Raw genomic sequence first — 8,008 nt, 5'->3', positions numbered from 1 at the left:
TATTCACACTGATCAATACCTGGCACCCGTTACTACAACACCAGTATATATGTTTCGTTCATTCAGATGGGCAGATCTATATTTTTGTTACTTTGCTTTTCATCATATATCATGAGTAAAAGGCTTTGTAGGGTCTCTAAACTACAGCTGTCTTTATTTCACTGATGTAAGAGGATTCAGTGTTTCTGAAATCAGGCATTTAAAAGCTTTAGTTATAAAGTCTATATTCCAAGGCTCAGAAGAGGTCATTACTTGCTAAAAGGTTTTTAAACTCCTGTTGACTGTTGCTACTAAACTCTTCTTCAAATATATATGAAGGGATTACTGTGCAGATGTTTATTTTCAGGTAACAGATTGAGCAGCAAGGGTTGAAACAAGTTGAAAGTGAGGATCTTGCTGTGTCAAAGACTTTCTTTTATGTAGATGGAGCACCAACAGGGCACACAGAGGAAATTATTAGCTGCCTGGGCTACTGAGCCAAGTCCTGATGCTAGGATAGAGCTGGGAAATGAGGTAGGGACCTGAGAGAGACAATCTATAAATACATGGATGGCTGATAAATGCATGGCTGGCCTTACCTACTAAAAACATGCCAGTAGGTGAGCTTGCAATCTCATGCCATGAGACTGCAAGCTCATTTTTTATATGATTAAGTGAGACTTTGCATAACTAATGACTTCTAAATTGGAGAGACATCAATTTGATGGGTGGACCACTCAGTGGATAAAGAACTGGCTGGATGGCCGCACGCAAAAAGTTGTGGTCAATGGCTCGATGTCCGGCTGGAGATGGGTAACGAGTGGTGTCCCTCAGGAATCGGTGTTGGGATCGGTCTTGTTCAACATCTTTGTCGGTGACACGGACAGGGGGATTGAGTGTGCCCTCAGCAAGTTTGCCGATGACACCAAGCTGTGTGGTTCGGTTGATACGCCGGAGGGAAGGATGCCATCCATAGGGACCTCAACACGCTTGTGAGGTGGGCTGATGCCAACCGTATGAAGTTTAACCATGCCAAGTGCAAGGTCCTCCACCTGGGTCGGAACAATCCCAGACACAGCTACAGGTTGGGCAAAGAAGAGATTCAGAGCAGCCCTGCGGAGAAGGACTTGGGGGTGTTGGTCGATGAGAAAATGAACATGAGCCAATCTCAGTGAGCGCTCGCAGCCCAGAAAGCCAACCGTATTCTGGGCTGCATCAAGAGGAGCGTGACCAGCAGGTCGAAGGAGGTGATCCTGCCCCTCTGCTCTTGTGAGACCTCACTTGGAGTATTGTGTGCAGTTCTGGTGTCCTCAACATAAAAAGGACATAGAACTGTTGGAACAAGTCCAGAGGACGGCCATGAGGATGATCAGGGGAGTGGAGCACCTCCCGTATGAAGGTAGGCTGAAAAAGTTGAAGCTGTTCAGCTTGAAGAAGAGAAGGCTGCATGGAGACCTCATAGCAGCCTTCGAGTATCTGAAGGGGGCCTACAAGGATGCTGGGGATGGACTCTTCATCAGGGACTGTAGTGACAGGACAAGGGGTAACGGGTTCAAACTTAAACAGGGGAAGTTTAGATTGGTTATAGTAAGAAATTCTTTCCTGTGAGGCTAGTGAGACACTGGAATGTGTTGCCCAGGGAGGCTGCGAATGCTCCATCCTTGGCGGTGTTCAAGGCCAGGTTGGATGAGGCCTTGGGTGGCATGGTTTAGTGTGAGGTGTCCCTGCCCATGTGTCCTGGTTTAACAGTAGCAGTCATTTTTTCTCCTTCTTAGTAGCTGGTGCAGTGCTGTGTTTTGACTTTCGGCCTGGGGATAATAATGATAAAAACGATGTTTTCACTTGCTGGTCAGAATGTTTATCCTGACCAAGGACTTTGTGAGTCTCATGCTCTGCCAGGGAGGAGGAGAAGCCGGGAGGAAGCAGGGACAGGACACCTGACCCAAACTAACCAAAGAGGTATTCCATACCACAGCACGTCATGCCCAGGATGTAGAACTGAGAGTTCCCGGAAGGGCTGGATCACTGCAGGGTGGGGGGCGAGGTACCGGTTGGTGAGCGGTTGTATACTCTTCTCTTGTTATTTCCTTTATCATTATTATTGTTGGTAGCAGTAGTGATTTGTGTTATACCTTAGTTACTAAACTGTTCTTATCTCAACCCGTTGGAGTTGCATTCTTTTGATTCTCCTCCTGTCCCTCCAGAAGCAGAGGGAAGAAAGGTGTGTGTGTGGGGAGAAGTAGACTGCGTGATTCTGATTTACGGCCTGGGCTTAAACCACGACACCATGGCAGGAGGGTTGGAACTGGATGATCTTAAGGTCCTTTCCAACCCTAACTATTCTACGATTCTATGATTCTATGTGCGAGCATATATCCATATCTGTATCTACATATTTATATAAAAGAAAGTTATTTGCTCAGATCCAGCCCCTCTATGCTAGTCTGGAAGGCTTTGGATACTCAAACTAATTAAACAATACGAAGAATAATCTGGATAAGAAAAGAAATACAAAATATTGAGAACCATACCCCTGTCAGTTGCCTTGACTTCTTGGCATAACTGAATTTGTTGAACAAGATGGAGTCTCTGCTCCAGAGGGATTACATTTGTAACAGCCAAACAATCTGATGCACAGCAAGCACCTAGAGAGGCTTATAGCTTTTTGTTATAATACAGGTGGCTGTATCGCCAGATATACTCTGCAAAATTACTTTTCTTACTATCATAACTTTGGTTAGAATTGAAAACACACTGTTGCAATACTCTCTCACTTTTGAATGGAACAAGGTATTGTTTGAAATTAATGTTAACCTCGGAGATGCCAAGCATGTTGAATTTCAAGAGACTTCCTTTAAGACTCTCTTGTCTCTTCATGAGTTTTAAACTTGACCTCAAAGAGCTATTTTAAAAAGAAGACTGTATTTTCTTTGAATTTTCTGGAGTATGGATTTCACTAAGCCTGACTTCAGACATCAAAGAGCAAGGATATTTTAGATTCCTCAAGGAACTCAAGTAATTGTGTAAGTACCTATAAGGTATAGCTTTTCTTATTGTTATTGTTCTGTTTCTTTCTTCTCAGCTCAGAACTTTTCTGTTCTGAAATTTATAAAAATATAAAAATATAACACTCTACACACTTAAAAATTACAGTATTAGGAATTAAAAAATTCCTTCAGTTTACATAGAAAAAAAAATGTTTTCTGAACTGAATGAAGTTTTCTACAACACAGCTAAAGACAGCTGGTGTGCTACAAGATGCTACAAGGAATTGTCCACCCATCCACAACTCTTTCAGTAAGCATCCCTCTTCCTCAAGCAACCTCTTCTTTTGAATGTCTTAACTTTTTCTCAAGTCTTTTTAGTTGGACAGCTTGAAAACTGAACACATGCTTGCAATCTAGACAGTATCTTTGCACACATTAAAATGGAAATACCAAATTACTCTGGCACTGAGTCTAGTTGTTCAAAGAGAAATTACAGTACGTCTTTAAAAGTAGGAATTGCTCATTTCTGTGAAAAGCTTCCTGTCCTACCACATTTCTGTCAATGGGCCAAAGAGATGGATCCATTTGGGAATGATTTGCTTTTGGGACAGCTCTCTGTTACTTCCCCTACTAGAAAATTAAACAACTCAGCTCTAACTATCTGGTGTCATCTAAGTAACAGTAGACAGTACTGTTCTTATAATACTGTTATAGTACTCATTATAATGAGTGCTACAATGGCAAGTGGATGTTTGCAGCTCAGTTGTGTTCCATCCCATAGTAACGTGGTTTCTGGTCCCTTGGAGGCCATAATTGGTGGCATTAATGCAGTTTTTAATTATGCTTCATGAAAAATGATTTGGAACCAAAACAAAAAAAGCAGACAGTACATATTCTCGAGGTGTTATGATTCATTTTAGTTATGAAAGTTTTGCAGAATAGATGACTCACAAGAGAAAAATAAGTATATGAACCATTGCTGAATGGCAACTGTTTTGTTTAACGAGTGAGGTATCTTGAAATTTTCAAACTATTTTATAATTTATATTAGGAAATATATTGTTGAATTACTGGCAGCTCTTTACCAATTTCTTGAAGTTACCAAGTATTACTTCAGGTACACACACCTGTAGAAAAACACAAGGGTTTCATAGACTTTTTCAAGACATGGTCATGAGAGTCCTGCTAGTGACAATAGAGTATTCGTGTTAGAATGACTCCTGTTAGAGTAGCTATGTTTGAAGCTCTGAAAGTCTGCAGAATTAATTTTGATGATTATCCAGTCAGTCTTCAGAATGAGAGATTTTGGGTTAGACTTCAGATACATTCTTACATGATTTTAGGCTGTTTTTTAATTTTAATTGAAATTTTTTACCCATCCTGAATTTTGCAAAATGATGCTACAAAATAGTTACTACAAAATACAATTCTAGGTAAGTAATAATACTACTAAATAATAATACTAAACAATGGTAACTAAAAATGCTGAAAGATGGTTTATTTTGTAGGATTTCTCAGCAATTCAGTGAGGTGTTATATTTGCATCTTCCTGCACTGTTTTTTTCCCCAAGACTTGCTCAAAATCAGAAGAAAAAACTGTATATAAGGAAGAAAAATCTAATTCATTTTTACCTTAGAAAAAACCTGGATTTGAGCAAACATTCAAGTCAATTCTTCCTTTTATTCACAGCACTTTCTCCACCTTCTATCGAGCATATTCCTTTTTGAAGACGTCACAATTAAAGGGATGATCCAGTAGTAAAGTAGTCCTTGTACATTTTCAGACACCTTCTGGTTTATGTCAGAAATGAATGGCTAGTTTGCAGCTTCGTAAATTAGTTACATTGAACAATTTCCACCCCTGCAACTTGTGCTGTGAGGAATGCAGTGACAGATAGATTCTGTGCTGTGTTTGCTTATAAGATGATTTTCTTGAAGTCTCATAATGAGTTGTATTTGGCAGGATTAATGAGTATTATAATGGCAAATGGATGTTTGCAGCTCAGTTGTGTTCCATCACATAGTAACATGGGGTTTCTGGTCCCTTGGAGGCCATAATTGGTGGCATTAATGCAGTTTTTAATTATGCTTCTTGAAAAAATGAATTGGAACCAAAACAAAAGCTAAGTGATCATCTCTCTGTAGTACTGTGTGGTATAAACATGGGACCATTGCTATCTCTGATATCCGTGTTTTGAATTAAGCTGATAGAAGAGGAAATGCACAGGATATTTGGCTGAAATTTAATTTGGGAATATTTATATTTTTACATCGTTAAATAGCTTTTCAATTATAAAATGCAGGGGGTATTTTTTCACCAGAGAGACTGCTCAAAATAGCATGTTGTATGCTGAACTACTTGCATAATAGATTTTATTATTCCAAATGTAGCTTAGTAGCCACAGTGAGTGTCTTTAGGCCTTCATTTATTTAATGAGAGAGGGTGCAATTTCTCCTCGGTTTCCCAGAATGCCCACACATGAAAGCATTTTGAGTAGTGCTGAGTCAGTGCCTTTAGCCATGTAATATGTGATAGGCTGGATTTCTGTGCATGCTCTAGTGGCCAACACTTTTCTTGGTGCACTAGTTCAGTATCTTTCACAACATGAAAGACACACCTGCCTATGTAAGAGTGAAAAAAAAATCTAAAAATAAGAAAAAATAATTTTGATCTCTGAGGAAATTATGTCAGAAAGGAATAAAATGTAAAAGCCATTTTAAAAGCATGTTACATTAGAAAAGAAAGCAAAATCAGAATTTCTATATTGCTGTTGCTGTGGTATCTGGTGATTCTTATAAAAGTGACATCACTACTGTTTCATTCTCATGGAAATATGGATAAATCAAAAGGTAAACCAGAAAGGCTTAATTAAATGTTTAATTAAATAGTTACAGGATATTTATTTTATAATTTATCTGCCTTCCTGTCATGCTGTTTAACATTTTCCTCCAGCTTGTGCACTGCTATAGAAGAGATAATGTAACTAGAATTGTAATTTCTTATGTGATAAGTTAAATTAGGACTAACTCCTGATCTAGGCATCCCTTTTTTATATCAGCTTTGGTGAACGTAACTCACTTCTGATCTCAGTGGTTTTCCATTAAATCCACAATATATCAGTAGAGATAGATATGTGTTTCCTTTGTGTGGATCCCTATCACTATATATTGTTCTCAAAGCACCAGAATGCATAAGGCGAAAGTCTGTGTGTGAAGGTGAGGCTTCCATATATTTTTCCTGTTAGCTGTGATAAGACCTTTTAAAATCTTACTCTTTTGATAATGGAGATGTGAGATCCAGCTATGGTGCACATGTGAATTCCTTTATGATAAAGGGGTCATAGTTGGAAAACCAGGTTTTCTTCTTTTTTTATATATATTTTTCTTTTTTTTTATTTTTCAAGCAGGGTATGTCAGCGCAAAGATACAGATTGTAGTGAAACCAGATGACAATATATTCCAGATGGCAGACAGTGTCTGGAAGAACTTGTAGTTCTGTAAATTAATTTACTAGATTATTGACTGTATAATGGGAACTCACACACCTATACTTGTAAAAACCTACAAGTAAACACCTAAATTTAAGTTTCTTAATTGAACTCATTCTAAGTAAAACTTACTCACTTGCACCTGTGTTGCGAAACTTCCAGTTTCTTGACTGACAGATAGATTGAGAGCAATCTGAATGCTTATTACTATTACTTATTTTTTGTATAATCGCAAGTGCAAGCCCTCATAATTGTGCTGTGCAAGGTTCAAATAAGAAATAACATACAATATAAGGTGAGGTGAGGAACATGAGATGCATAGGAGGACAATGACAAAGCAGTGAAATACCATAGTAGCTCAAGATCACATGAGGCTAAACAACCTACTTTATTTAAAAATTTTGTATTTTACTGTTACATTACGTTGTTTTGCACTTTAGGGCATTGGACAAATAACTGTTCTTGGAAAATCTGCTGAGTAAATGATGTATTGTAGCTCTTTGTGGTTTGCTGGTGGGTGTGAAGTGTCCTCTCACATCCTACTGCTCTACAAAAGGGTCTCTAACCTGTTTGTGCAGGAGGAAATACGTTCCTCCAAACCGGTTTGTGGCAACAACAGTTGCCACACTTGTCCCTGTGTTTTGCAAGGAGATGCCTTTCCACCCTAAATATTTGATGACGTGAGTCCTTATCACACTGCTCTGTTTGATTCCCTCTGAAGAGACTGAATACTCCAGATACGCCATCTTCACACTTCAGTTCCTGTTTCTTCATTAATTCATCATTTCTTTTTAAATTCAAACATGGACATATAAAAACATATGGACTTCATGCCATGAGATCAAAAGCAAAGTCACAAGCAGTAAATAAAAAGTTAAATATCATTTTAGAACAACAGTATGGGTCCTTTGAAGCCAGTTTGAGCCTGTAGGAGGCCTCAGGCCCAGGAGCAAGCCTCCCTGCAGGCTCGCAGCCCCTCTCCCAACAGCAGCCTTCCTGCCCTGCACAGGCTTCACGGACATTTACCTCCTCTTCCTTTCACCCTCTCATTCTTCCTTTCATTTTCAGAGCCTCCTCCTGTCCTTTATCCAGTAGCAGTGCAGCTTTGCTGACCTGTGCTTCTGGCATGTCACATCTATTTTTTCACACTTTCCAACAGAGTGTGGATTTCTCTCAACTCCTCTACCTTTTGACAGCAACAAAATGTAAATGCAGTTGATGAACCTTTTTCCTGTTAAAACAAGGCCGTCACTCTTTAAAATGATGGTTGTTGTAAGGTAACAGCCACTGAATCAAAAAAATATCTGACTCCTGAGGAATGTCACCCAGCCCCCTCAGGCAGGTTCCTGTGTCCTTTCCCAGAGGAATACGTAGAGGTGGATGATGCTGGGTTGACTCTTGAAGATTTTCTTGGATTACTGCCTAAAGCACAATATCTCTGTTTTCTGAATATTGAAGGGAAAACACATTTTACCTTTTCTCTTTCCCTTTCTTACTCCTCCCTTTACCCTTCTGGATGGGATAACTTGGCAACAAGCATTGGTTGCTACCTGC

This window comes from Psittacula echo (assembly GCF_963264785.1).
Source record: "Psittacula echo genome assembly, chromosome: 4".
NCBI lineage: Eukaryota > Metazoa > Chordata > Aves > Psittaciformes > Psittacidae > Psittacula > Psittacula echo.
The sequence above is the reverse complement of the archived record's forward strand: the minus strand, read 5'-3'. Positions refer to the sequence as shown.